The 14,347-nt window shown below is 37.1% G+C and overlaps 1 pseudogene; it reads right to left on the bottom strand.

Annotated features, from left to right (window-relative positions):
* LOC107740916 (phospholipase D1-like) overlaps nt 1-14,347 on the bottom strand; it is a 22,482-nt pseudogene extending 8,135 nt beyond the window's left edge.

The following is a 14,347-nucleotide window of genomic DNA, read 5'->3' as shown; positions in this document are numbered from 1 at the left end:
AATTTTTGATTAGTAATATGTATTGCTAAGGACTTCATTTGGACAATTTTAAAGGCGATTTTCTCAATATTTCGATTTTTTGCACCCTCAGATTCCAGATGTTCGAATAGTTGTGTATCAGCCAAATATTGTCCTATCTTAACAAACCATACATCAATGGAAAGCTTATTCAGCTTTCAGATGATGTATAAATCTCAATTTCAAAAAACTGACCCTTATGACTGGTTTTGTGGTCACAAATATTTCTTGAGCTCCAAATCAAAACATTGACATTAAAGAGTGGAGTAATGGCTGCTGAAAATTCAGCTTTGCCATCACAAGAATGAACTACATTTTTAAATAGTTAAAATAGACAACATTTATTTTAAATCACAATAATATTTTACAATATTTATGTTTTTACTGTATTTTTGATAAAAGCAGCCTTGCATAATAAATGCATTAAAAAATTCCAATGCCAAACTTTGGAATGGTAGTGCATTTATATACACTACCTATACATATGAAAAGTCATCTAATACATCTCATAAAGCCTTCCACACAAATCACCAACAGGATTGTTCCCACTTTACAATACTTTCTTTGTGATGAGCGGCGTTCCCTAATCAGCAGCAAAAGATATAAATGAGACTAGTCTGTCTTTGAGCCGTAAATTCTCATTTCCACTAAACACCTCATCAGAGGCATTCAACTGGCTTTTGTTTGTCCTCTTCTGCCGCACACACACACCTGGCTTCCTCTCCTTTAATTATTCACCAGCAGAGTGTCTGATCGGTAGCCAAGCCTGAAATATGACTGGCATAATCCAAAAGAAAATCATACAGGCCTCAAACCAATTCAATTACTGAACAATCAAAGTAAAAAGGCCTCTAATTGCTCTAAAAGGGGACTGAGAGTGCGGGCGGCCATTGAATGCTGACGGCATTCAGAACAGGACACAATGAGCAACTGCAGGGGGTGCTAAGCTCAAGCTAATAAAGATGGTTTTTCAAAAAGACTTGAAAGAGGGTGGAAAACTCGGCTTCGTGCATGCTCCTCTGATCTTTAGTTCTTACAATTAGACTTCTGAATGGAGGTGGTATTTGTGCACCTTCTAGCAATTTAAAAAAGCTAATTTTTCTGGACATTCATGAAGATATGCTTATACTGCATAACAAACAATGCAATATAACCATTTCACTTTGTAATGCTCTATTATAATACTTTCAAATGCAAAACTCCCCCAGATGAGAATTATGTTGATCTTGGGTTACTCAATAGCTCTGTGTGCAGATTTACAGCTCAGATAATTATATTCTTGAAATAATCTGATGCTAAATATTTGAGTTAATCTTGAAATATCTGATGTTTGATTTCTTGACTATTCTGAGTACAGCTTGGGACATTATTTATTTTCTGAAATGTTGAGTCTTTTTCTCAAGAGAAAAATCTAGGAAGCAGAAGATATCCGTTTCCTTTCCATTTTATCTCACTGTTTAGAGGAGAAACACTGAGATCGCTAAGAATGTTTCTAATTTCTTACCTTTGTAAAGTTCCACCTCTGAATGAAATGTCGTGCAATATCTCTTGCAGCCTTCCCATGAACCAGCACCCCAATATCATGCCAGGGCATCCGTGGTGTCTTATACCTGTCAATGAAATCTTAACCAGAGAAAAATAAACAACTATAATTCATAAAAACATTAGCCGAACCATTATACAGAGATGACGGACAGTCCTTTTGAAGCCATCACAGTGTGGTCTTTCTCTTTCAACGTCTTCGACGATGCACAAGCATCTTAAGAGTATTTCACTACATTCATCTATCAGACTCCTCCATTCCCCTGCTGTGTCCTACCCAGTTGGCACGATGTGCAAAACCAGGACTTCACATTCACAAAGCAGAGATGCAAAAATGAAGTTATCTCCCTCTGGCAAGAGAATAGAGCTGGGGAAATAACCCCATACCGACTACAGAATGGAATTGTTGGAAACAACTTCTCTGTCTACTTTACCTCATTCCTGTGTTGGAGGGATTGCTTCATTTGATGAATTTGACAAGAGATATCAAAGAATGTGTAGTCTAGTTGTCATTTTTGTCTGTCTTGTTTGCTAGTTTGTTTTTGTCTTAAGGCCTAATGTGTTACCGTTTCAAAAACATTTTAAAAAAAGAAGATATTTTGGCTGTGGCTGTGGGTTGTGATATTGCAGATGTGCTTTTTCTGGGGTTTAATTAAACTGTTTCGTACCATCAAAAGGTTTGTTGAGTTTGACCCAGTCTTTCAGGATGAAATTGCAGTAGTCTTTGTCTCTTATTAGTGAACTAGTCTCTAAAACAGACCGACAGAAAAAAATGCATTACACAGATAAACTGTTATGATATAACAATTCATATATATTATATATCAAGATTGATTAGTTCTTATAGCTGTGTCATGTCAGCTTCAGTGAACAAGGTTTAGTTGTGTGTGCATAAATGTACTGTATATATACACTGAATTTAAGTGTCAGTATATGCATGTCACACAGATGTGTTTGGTTGCATGTGAGTACTAACCGTAAGGCAGGGGGAGAGAGTATGAATCGCTGGAATGCAGAGACAAGCTCTTGGTGTAATATTCCCGAGTGAACGGTGTCCTGGAATTAAGACTATTCCTACAGTAATGTTCTACACACAGAACACACACAGACACAGCCTCTGTTAAACAGCAAAACACTTGTTATATTCATGTCAAATTCTATTACTGGACAGTGGACACTTAAAGGTAAATAATGTAATTTTTGCACCGCTATCAACACCAAACAGAAAAGTTTCTCAAGACAAGTTTTAAAAAGTTTTAAAAAAGCATCTGCTAAATGACTAAAATGCTAGATAATAAAATTAAACTAAATTAAATGTATAAAGAATATGTAAGTTTCACACAGTAAAAGGAAAGTATATAAAATATATCATATCTCAATAACCTGGAGTCTGATGTCACATTTATTTTGTTAAATTCCTCTTACTGGACTCTGTTCCATCAGAGCTGTGGTGACTTTTCTCTGAGGGGGTTCTTATCAGTCTTTCTGTGGGCAGGTTGAGGTTGTTTTCTCCCTGTTCCTCCACTAAGGGCAAAGTTAAACTCGCACAGATCTCTCCTGAATCCTCCACTGAGCCTGAATCTCCTGCTTTCCCTGCTCCTCCTTCTCCAGTCTGAATTTCTTCTACTTCTACGTTGAACTTCATCTCCTCGTCCTCCTCCACTGTGGCAACTGATTGCTACAGGACAAAAATCAACACATACTGTATATGTAATGTAACACTTTTGTTATTTAATAAGCTGAGGCTGCACAGCAATAATTCTAGTATGCACTAAAAGTTTGTTCTTTGCTGATGATCAAAACTAATTTGAAAAATTAACACTATTAGGTTCATCTATTTAATAACTGCTTTATAAAATAAATCCATTAAAACATTTTAAAGCTTAAAGGGATAGTTCACTCAGAAATATAAATTCCATTATAATTTACTCACCATCATTTTGTTCCAAACTACTGTGGAACATGAAATAAGATATTTTGAGAAATGCCTCATCGTTTCGGTCCATATAATGGAAGTCAATGGCCACTAAAACTGTTTTGTTAACATAATTCGTGAAAATATCTTCTTTTTGTTTTGGTATGCTATTTTAAACATACTACCTCACATGTATTGTATCTGCCTTGATTCTGTCTACACTGTCTAGTATTCTTTAAAAAAAAAAAGTAGTCTAAACTCTTTAGTCCAAACTCTCACTGGTGCACAATCCAGGGCCAAAGAACCAAGAACATCTTTCCCACACACACTCTGAACCATTAAACAAAGAAAACCTCCATGCTATCTATATGGCTGACACATCAGGCTAGCTATCAACATGCAGTATGTAAGGAGCGGTAATGGCCACCCGTGCGGCATCAGCCCAGCGAAGCTATGACTTAAACGATAGTGTAACTGACTCCAGTCTGCTGCGCCGAGTCTGAACGAGGGTAAAATGCCCTCTGATGTGTTTCGAGTTAATGGCTCATGGGGGATCATAGTGCCCTCGACTTGACAAATGGCAAATGTCAGAGCACTATTCTCCTGGTGGGCATAATTTTATTAAGTGCAAATATCACTGTGCTCCTTAGGAGACGTTTTGAAAGGTTAGACCAACAGCTGTAACAGTTTCATGTATATTAGCAAAGATTTTACAGTTGAGGAGCCCCGCATTGATAGATACAGTCACTCAAGCATGCTAAGAGAAGCCCCTTAAGTAAATGCAATAAGTGCCTTCATCTGGGTTCAAATCATGTTTATTTAAAAGCTCAGAACCATATTTAATGACACAATGGCAGGCAGGTAGGCAGCAGGCCGGGAGAGGTGGCATATAGAGGAAATCAAGCTCCCATTTAGTGGCCCCAGTCATTTGTTGACTCACTCATCCATGCAGGGCCTTTATGTTTAATGCAGCTCTCAGGGGGGAAGGAAAGGCCCAGCGAGAAGGACTGGAATTATCAACCACAGGCCCTTCAAGGGTGCCCCAGATGCTCCGTAATTGCAATTTTACGTTTGCTCGTTGGAAAAAGAAAAGAATAAGAAGGCAGAGGCCCTGAATCACCCGCCACAAAATCAATCCCAGTAAGCATACAACAGAAATGCAGTCTGGGCCAGTCCTTTATGAGCACCATTGTTAGAACGGCTACAAAATATAAATCACTACAATTTTAGTTTAGGTTAGCTGTCAATGCTTTCAAGTATGAATCACAGATCAATACAATTACTTCATAACATAACGCACAAATAAATATGCAGCGGTCCTACAGATGAATTAACATTACATTTTAATGTAATCTAAATAAAAGATGTTACTTTCAGTACTGTTTGGCGCATCGGTACACATGTTCAGAGGAGGCTTTAGCATCTGTCAGGTGCGTGTCGACTTCCCCCATTGAGGTCTTTGACAGATATCAGAAACACCCAGCTGGCAATAAGCATGGCATGTTGACAAACATTGAGTGGCCACTGTGGGCTATCACTCTCAATGGGTCACATTTACAAGAAGTTTATTCCTGTCCAATTCACTTACGCCTCTGTGCCTCTGAGCAGAAGAGATATCATCCATTTCTGATTTGCCCTCTCTCTGTAGATAAATCCCTAAGAAATAACAAGGATTTTCTTTTTTTAACTGTATTGTTATTCCTAATAGAATCCAACAAATTGTGAAGCACAACTGTTTTCAACACTGATAATATTAAGAAATGTTTAGTGAGAACCAAATCAGCATATTAGAAGGATCCTGTGATACTGAAGAGTGGAGTAATAGCTGCTAAAAATCAGTTTTGCCATCACAGAAATAAATTACAGTTAAAATAACATTATAAATGTATTCAAATGATTCATTAAAATAGAAATACTATTTTAAATTGAAATATTATTTAATAATATACAATTTTTTACTGTATTTTTGATTAAATAAATACAGCCACGGTGAGCAAAAGACAAAAAAAACAAACAAATAAAATAAATAAAAAATCTTACTGATGTGGTGGTCTTACATGAGTGAGGCTGGGGGATAGAGCAGGACTGTGCTGAGGGCTTCTTCTCACACTTCCCACATCAGTCAGTGGGTGTTGGGAATCGTCCCATCTTCCGTAGGTAAGGTCAATCCCTCCCAGAAAGGCGAGTGACTGGTCAATCACTACCAACTTCTCATGGTGAGCCCAGAGCAATGCTGTGGAGGGCATGTGATCAGGGTGTCGGATGACCTGTCAATCAATAGAGATGGGCAACTTGTCAGGTTCCTTTTCTTAACTGCACAAGATGCTGGGCAATTCTTTATTGAAGAACAATGAAGAGTAAGGTTATGTTCAGAATATTTCAAATGTTACAGTTGTTGTACTATTTCTTGTATGTTTGTTGTGCACATTATACTATTTACACACTACAGTTCCTGCACGAAATTAATGCTTTTATTTAGTGAGGATGCATTAAATTAATCAAAAGTGACAGTAAAGACATTTACAATGTTAAAAAAAAAAGATTTTAAATAAATGCTGCACTTTTGATCTGTCGATTCATCAAAGAATCATGAAAACAAATGCATCAGGGTTTCCACATATTGCACAGCACAACTGTTTTCAATGTTGATAATAATAAGAAATGTAAGAAAATAAGAAATTAAGCATATATTAGAATTTCTGAAGGATCATGTGACTCTGAAGACTGGATTAATGGCTGCTAAAAATCTAGCTTTGCCATCACAGGAATAAATTACATTTAATAAATATAATAAAAAATAAAAAAATACATTAAAATAGAAAATAGTACTTTTAAATTGTAGTAATATTTCACAATATTATGTTTTTAATTGTATTTTGGATCAAATATATGCAGACTCGGTGAGCAAAAGAGACTTCTTTCAAATACATTTTAAAAATCATACCGTCCCCAAACCTTTGAACAGTACATAAAATACCCACATGAAGTATTACAGTACATGTGTCAAAATATACAACATACAACCAGAACATATATGAATATGAGGACAGCCTGGAAGTTCTTTAGATCTATGATGTAATCAATCCTTCAAACACATAGATTTTACAAGACTCAATTTAATAAACTCTTTTGTCAATTGACCAAATTTCCCAAATATCAGCTAAAAAAATACAGCGGGCTCTAAGCCAAAAATAACACCACAATGTAGATGGTGTCAACATTTGTGCGAAACAGCTGCGTCTCCACCAGCTTTGGCGAAGCCTCCGGAGGACACCGCCCCTGGCAGGTGTTTCTACACCAGCAGGGCCCAGGAATACCTCCACCCAGCTGCTTCACTGCACACATCCTTGGGGTGTGGATCCCAAGCCACTTCCCAGTGTCACTCCTCTGCCTAGACTCAACCAGCGCTCCAATAAGATAATGTGACGGCACGTCAATCACGCACCGGCCTGGGGTGCCACGGTGATGAATACCACAGTGTTATGGTGCCACACAAGCTCTGTGGCACCAGGGGAGAAAGCAGACTTGCTGCCTCAGGCTCTTATGGAGACGATCGGCAAGGAAGAACCTGACCATCTCCAGACACAATCCGTAGGGTTCCCAACACAGCGATCCCTCTTATTCTACTACAGAGAATTATGGCAATGTCCAAACATGATCTAAGTAACATGCTATTCCTGTGTCCGGAGGTAGTGGGCACGCTGGGTACTCTCGTGCTTTCTATGATTTGTTTTGATTGAACCTTAGTTCTTGGAGAGATGTGTGTAGACGTAAGAATGGGAAGCTGATTCGGAGAGACGGGTCCCCTCTGTAATACTGTCAAGATTCTGCTTTTGACAATGTTTGACATACTGATCGACTCACCCTGATGTTAGAGTGAAGTCCCATCAGGGTCTTCTTTGTGTACTCGCTGTTGAGACCCATCACTACCTCAACTTCTTTGTAGAGCAGGACAAAGATCTTCACTCCTTGTTGCGGAGATGACAAAAGACAAAATATTGCTAAACAACTTTTGGACTGGAAAAACTAGAGAACTGGGTGAACTGTGAGGTGCAACGTAATATATGGATGTGTGAGAAGTAAAATTAAACTGGCTGAAGTCCAGATTTGAGCAGGTGTTCAGACTCCCTGCTTTCCGCTTGAGGACATGGTCTAATCTCCACATGTTCCCGTCTAAGACCGGCCGTTTGAGGAAGATTTCTGGGCTTAACCTGAGGGCCATATCAAAACCAGTCAATGCTTTGACAACTTCTATACAACTTTCATTCTTTATTTCTGTTATATTAAAGGGATAGTTCACCCAAAATTGGATTTTTGTCATAATATATTCAGCCTTATGTTGTTCCAAAAATGTATGGCTTTTTTATTCTATCAAGCACAAAAGACACATTTTTAAAAAACATCCTCTTTTCAAAATTCTCCTCCACAGAAAGAAAGTCATATGGTTTAGAACAACAGGGTCAGACAGAAATTTCTGTTTTTGATTAACTATTTCTTTAAAAATGTATACTTGTTTGGTTCAGTGGGTATTGCTAAAAAGCCAATGAAACCACCGTACTACAAAACCAGTCATGTATTATTCTCCTTTTGTAAAACATCTCAGTCCAACCTCGAGAAAATCAAACTGCTGTCACAAAAAATCGCAATGGTACAAAAAATGGTACATTAAAATGTACGACATAAGCGCTCACATAGTTGTAAAAGCGAGGTACATGGGGAGTAATTGAAGCTGATTCTAATCCGTACCACCAGGCTGTGATGAAGATTTCCTTCTTTGCTCCTTCCAGGGCATCAGCTATGGCATCAAAGTATCCAGCTGCGTTGACAAACCTTCAAAAGGAGCACAGGGCGCTTCATTTAAGAACTGTGTCAGGGTACTTCACAGAGATTTAAGAGAAAACGTTCTAGTAAGTGTTGCTCACATGTCGGCACAAAAAGAACAAAGAATGAGGGACTATCTGAATTGAATTGAAGATTCCTGTAATACTTTAAACTAAACTAAAATTTAGAAAGAAAGAGTTAGGTCTTCTATAGTTTTAATTGGGCTATCGCAATATATTTAAATAATCAATGTGACAGCAAATTTTCTTACCATTTTGATGTAGTGTTTTCTCTAACAGGTGTGAAAGACCCATGTCGGTTTTCCCTCAGAAAGTCCTGTCCAAACAGGAACTCATCTATTGAGTGCCCCCACCAACGAGCCTGCCTATATGTGGAGCACTTGATAGTAAGCGCCCTGTCCAAAACAAAACAAAACAAAAAATGCCCTTTTGTCTTGTTTTCCAGTAAAAATCTAAACATCCTTTTTAAACAAGCCCAGTTTATTTAACTTACTATTATCTTTATTAAGACAAGACTTGTTTTTAGAGAATACTGAAAATACATATGCACATATATGCATATGAAGCTTTTGAAAGCATGTTCAATAGCAATAATTGCATGATGAAATAACTGAAATATAAAGCACATTTTTCTCAACCTGCCTGCAAAGATTCTCAATCGTGACTCCATGCCTGACTCCGGTCTCCCGGGTCCCTATTTTGATGTGAAATCCCTTATCGTATAGAATCACGGTGCCTACTTGGCCATCCTCTGGCCTCATGTAGAGAACAAAGGAGTCTTTTACCACCAGCCATCTGAAACATGAAGCAGTCACCACATGAGAGCTGAAACGGGGGAGAGCCATTCTATCAGCTTAGGGAAAACATCATAATAACCTAAATAAGTAAACATGCCATGACCCAAAGGCTCAGCAAGATCGCAATCCGAGGAGCAAAATTCAATTGGGGCTGAATCTTTCAGTGTTTGCTTTTAAGAGCCATGTGAATTATGTAAGTGTAATGTTACTGTAGCTGCTTGTCAAAGAAAAAAACAATAACACTCCTGTCCACACAGATGAAGATAGCTGAACATTAGCATCTGTTATTCACCAATATTCATTTCAGGGCTTGGTGTTCTTACTTGTGAAACCATGAGACGAAGATCACTGAAGTGTTGTTCTCAGAAAGATATTATGTGCACTTTGTGAAGAAAGGTGAAAAATAAAAATTACAGTTTTCATCACAGTATTATGGTTTCCTGAGTGTAAAACATTTCGCACCTTTTGGACCACCGGTAACAGACGCTGTTGGATCCGCACCAGTAACACACAGGGAATGTGTTTCCTCCTGATTTCTTTAAGATCAGACCTTCACTTTTGTCAAGGCAAATAAACATATAAATTAACAAACACAAATCAAGCCATTTTTTTATATTTCACTTTATCTCCTTATATGTACATTCTTACATTCCTTTTGGTCCGAGATCCTGAATAAATGAGATGTGACTCACTTCCAGAAATTCAAGCTGAAATAAAATTCAATTTGCATCAGTAAGCCTCAATCCAGCTTTGTGGGAAATGTATAGGAGCCATACACCAGTTACTTCCAAAATATAATTATTTCATTTCTTTGAAACATTTTAGTTATGGTGACTAAAATGAAGTACAAATTGGCATCTGCTTTGTACAGTCCAGTTCTACCTTAATAATTAGCCAGGAAAGTGTGAGGTGAAAACTGGGCAGGGGGCGAATGTTTCCGGGTACAGGTAGTCTTTAATTAGCCCTGCAAACGAATGCTAATTATTTGACTGTCAGAGAATTAGCCTGTGAAGCACTAAGCTAAGTGTGGAATCACCTCTCAAAGGCTTTCTCTACAAAAGAGCCTGTTTTAATGAGTGGGGACACAGCAGGTAGAGTTCCTTCCAGAACCTTCATTCTGCCATCATGTGACACAATGGTAACTGAACATTTTTTTTTACACTAGAGCTATTGCTAGACAATAGCACTGCACAGATAGATTATTTTAGAAAAATTTGTGAGTAAAAATTGGTTATACAGTCATTATGTCCTCATTATGCACTAACAGAAAGTACCATGTTATGCTATTTTGGGCATGGTAGCATGATGATAACACTATTATTTGATGCCGTTTGATTATTCCGTAATGCCATTATATTACCATCACATGGTACTGCAACAGTAATTTTTGTAAGGGTTGTGACTTACAGTTGCAGGATGTGTCCTGTATAAATGCCTTTTTAATATATTCCTCAGATAGTCCTCAAGTTGCAGCTGTTAGAACAAAACAAAGATTGAAACACTGAAATAAGCATGTTTAAATACAATTAGAGCAATTATAGCATAAACTAAACGAAGCAATATTTCTGAAGTCAACTTTTACTCTATATACTGTATTTTATATTTATATATGAGCAGTATAGCAATATTAATTGAACTGAAAATAAAAGATGTAACTTTTCTGCTGATGAGCTGTTCCTCCTTGACGAGGGCATCAGGTCTTTGTGGTAACGCTGGGATGTGTTCTCCATGAAACAGTTTACGGCCTTTAAATGACCTTTTGACTGAGTGACTGTCAAAAAGAGGAAACCTGACTGTCAATATTTGACAAGATTTGGGTTGTGAGTCCATGAAAGCACCTCTGATTTGATTAACTGAGAGGTAACAGTGCAGTGAGGCTGAGAAAAAGGGTTTTTCGTAGGGTTCAGGGGCGCTAACAAGAATACATCTGGGACAAATTGAGTACACCCAACTGAAAAATGAAAACACTCAGCGGCACAAAAGGCAATGGGGCGGATTGTGTTTTCAAGGCTTGTGCTGTGTTTGTGAGAGAATGTATGCATATAGAGATGAAATTAGTAAAGCACATCTTACATTCGGCTTGGCAGGGGGATTTTTAAGAGGGCCCTGAATTTGAGCAGCTCCTGATGAAGTGCCTGGAAGTGCTTAAAACGACGCTTGATTTTCCACTTGAAATCTCCATGGCTCAACTCTATCGTATACAGGTTGGGATTCAGCACCTTTGAGTGGATCATTTCAAGAAACAAGACTGATTGAATATATTTTTACACATATATACATATGTAACATGGCTCATGATTAGATATAAAACATTAAAATACTTCATACTATTGTTTTTATCATATTGTCCTGTAATTAAAATAGCATTATAGTTCTAAAAATTGTTTTAGAACATCTTAAGTGTTAAAGAAATGTGCAAGTGATTCATTTGTGATCCCATTTGTATTACCCTTGTAGGTGTGAATCGCTTCACCTCTGTCACTTGTACTTGGATTGGCACTTCTTCAAGAAATGTAACACCATCCAGGGACTTGAATGGAAGAAAGCTGTATATTGATTGAAAGGATATGTTCCTTGGTTCTGAAAACAATCATAATATTGAAATGTTAGTGATCATATCTCAAGGGATAATCACACGAGCCAGGTGAGATCAATAAGAAAACACTAACACACACCTTGATGGTGTGGTAATCATTCAGACTCATGTTGGCCTTGTATTTTAAAATGGTTGATAACATCTTAGCAATCTAAAGTACAGCTACTTTAGTAATAGTTTGTTTGGCTTTTCATCTTTTGAAGTTGTGCAGTAATGGCATGGAGAGGCTCCATTTGATTGTCAGCAGGATAGCGATTGAAGTCTCCAGCTGGAGGTGTATAGTATGCTGTGTGCTCTGGAGTTTCTCAAAGCTAAATCTGCTCTGCATCAGATAATGATTTTAGTAAGCATGTGCGTTTACCTGCTGAAATTAACATGTTTGTTCCTGGAAATATTAAAGAACATGCACTGCTTTAGCAGTGAGCATAAGTCGCACTTTCTGTGAACAGGGTACAAAATTGAGCTTGAAATCTTTTTAAACATATGGTCAGTGAGGAGCTTAACATTCAAGACAAAAAACTGATCGTCAACCTCAGGAGGTCAAAATAAATATTATATGAGCTGGATTTTCTATTTATTTTATATGAGGTTTGCAATTTTTGCAACACTGTTACCAAAATCTGTGACATTTAAATATAGTATATGCAAAACTTGGATTTATCTAGCAATAAACATTAAATAAACACTGGAATTCAAGTAATATGATTGCATATTTAGCCTAAATTCACTTAGTTAGGTGCTGTTTGGGGTCAAATTTTAATTTATAGTTATTAGATCAATTTATATTTACCATGAATTCAAGAAAAAAATGTTTTATATTTTTTTCTAGCAGTAACGTGTACAAAAGAGTTGCAGTCAGTATTCAGTATCAGCTGTGTGTTTCTATTGCACTGCACTGCTCCAGCATCTCAAAGTCCAATATAGAGCCATCTGACTCACTTTCCTTCTGACATACAGCAACTACATCAGTATGCTGTGAGGTCAGCTGTCCTATGAGGTCACTGATGAAAGCGAGGACACAGTACTGTGCAGTTTACCTCAACAGAGGTCAGTATGACCACTTAAGACCAGCTCCTCTGGGTCGTCTTGTAGGTCATCTTGGTTCAAGCTGCCAGAGAACTGGCTCATGACTGACTCCAGTCGCTCCAGTTTAGGAGGCTCTTGACGGCCCCTCAGAGACATTTTCACTTAAAGGCTTTCATCTACAAAAACAATGAACATTATTTCACAACAGTATACAAATACAAGAATAATGTATGAATTGTATAGTGCTTTTGTGATGATAATAATAATAATAATAATAAATATTTTATCAGTTATACATCAGGATTTGTCATTAGTTTTGCTGTTGGTAAGCTAATTTAAACACAATATATATTTGTTGCCATAACCATTTACTTAATGCAGACACCCCTTCAAATCATTTAGCTGCATTTCAGTGTTTTGTAATTTAATTAATAATAATAATTTATGTATTGAGCAGATGCTTTTATCCAAAGCGACTTACAGTGCATTCAGGCTATACATTTTTTTTACCATTATGTGTGTTTCCTGGGAATCGATCCCACAAGCTTTTGCACTGCTAACGCAATGCTCTACCTTTAGCTGCATTTCAGTGTTTTGTAATTTAATTAATAATAATAATTTATGTATTGAGCAGATGCTTTTATCCAAAGCGACTTACAGTGCATTCAGGCTATACATTTTTTTTACCAGTATGTGTGTTTCCTGGGAATCGATCTCACAAGCTTTTGCACTGCTAACGCAATGCTCTACCACCGAGCCACAGGAACATTTTTCTTAGGTTTTGTCTGCTAAATATGCATAAATACCTCAAGTTCTGATTTTTTTCCGGTCACCTCCATAGGCGAAATGCATGAAATATGGATTTAATATCACTTGGCTGGTTGCAGCACTTTGGTATTTATATGAGGGGGAAATCTGTTAATGAGGGGATCCTCCCCTCTCTCCTGACCGGCTCCAGAGCCAATGGCCCAAATGCAAAGTGACAGACAAGTCACCAAAGAACATGGGGATGTAATGTCTTGTGATCTCAAAAAGGGTGACAGACATTGATTTTTTTTGCAATCTGACGGTACATGCAATGATAAAAGAAAGGAAAGGTCAGGGTCAAATGGCATGAAAGTGAGGAAATGGCTGGATATCACGCAATGTCACGGGCCACAAACCTTTTCTGCAACTAAACAATGCAAGTAACGTATTTTATTAACTTTATGACTGTTAGTGAAAACAGCTGTGCTATATGAAAGTGCATTCATTTATATTAAAAGCAGTTAATAAATAATATTGTCTAAACTAATTTGAATAATAGCTTGTAAATTATAATTATTGGAATAATCATTATTTTGCAACAAATCTGTTACTTTTGTTTAAAATTTTAAGAAAAATCAAATGAATAAATAAAAAATTAAATGTGTGTGTGTGTATATATATATATATACATACATACATTTCACTGTAGTTATTTTATTTTATGCCTGTTTCAGTATTTTACTTATTAACACTTACTTTTTTTTTCATTCCAATTTGTGTCAAAGTGAGAGAGAAAGCAAAAAAGAAATGCAGAGAGTATTTTGTGCTTCATTTCACCTGCCATTGCTCCATTAAGACTGGGAAT

Source organism: Sinocyclocheilus rhinocerous, unplaced genomic scaffold (assembly GCF_001515625.1).
Source record: "Sinocyclocheilus rhinocerous isolate Xijiao unplaced genomic scaffold, SAMN03320098_v1.1 scaffold165, whole genome shotgun sequence".
In the NCBI taxonomy this organism is placed as follows: domain Eukaryota; kingdom Metazoa; phylum Chordata; class Actinopteri; order Cypriniformes; family Cyprinidae; genus Sinocyclocheilus; species Sinocyclocheilus rhinocerous.
This window is presented reverse-complemented; position numbering and strand designations above follow the sequence as displayed.